This window comes from Microtus ochrogaster, chromosome 24 (assembly GCF_000317375.1).
Source record: "Microtus ochrogaster isolate Prairie Vole_2 chromosome 24, MicOch1.0, whole genome shotgun sequence".
Classification (NCBI taxonomy): domain Eukaryota; kingdom Metazoa; phylum Chordata; class Mammalia; order Rodentia; family Cricetidae; genus Microtus; species Microtus ochrogaster.
In genome coordinates this window covers 8,636,215-8,636,800 of record NC_022024.1, presented here as the reverse complement: position 1 = coordinate 8,636,800, position 586 = coordinate 8,636,215, and positions in this window count along the sequence as shown.

The window sequence follows — 586 nt, the reverse complement described above, 5'->3', positions numbered from 1 at the left end:
AACTTACTTTCTTACAGCCGCCTCTCCAGAAGCAAGCTATTTTCCTCCCGTACTTCCCCTCTCTCTTTCCCTCCCCCGTCTCTCTGTCTCTGTCTCCTGGGACAGGGTGTCACAAAACTCACGATTTTCATGCCCCTGCCTCCCAGACGCTGGGATTAATGGTTTTTGGCTTCTGTCCCTACTTCTTCACTTCCTGTTCATTCCTCAGTCCACACTAATCTGCTCTTTCCTTGCTTAAATCATTTTCCCCCAAAGGCTAAAGTTTACCAAGTGAAACAGGTGTTTCTCAGCTCTGGTCCCTACCTTACCTGGCTAAGTTCTTCACTCATTCCTGTTAAAACACCGGCTGGGTGGTGGTGGCGCACACCTCTAATCTCAGCACTTGGGAGGCAGAAGCAGGCAGGCGGATCTCTGTGAGTTTGAGGCCAGCCTGATCTACACAGTGAGTTCCGGGACAGCCAGGGCTACAAAGAGAAACCCTGTCTCGAAACCACCCCCCAAAAAGTTCTACTCCCCAGGTCTCTGCCCATGGCCTCCTCACCTCTGCCCACCCCTTATGATCTTCACTGACCTGTTTTTTTGTTTT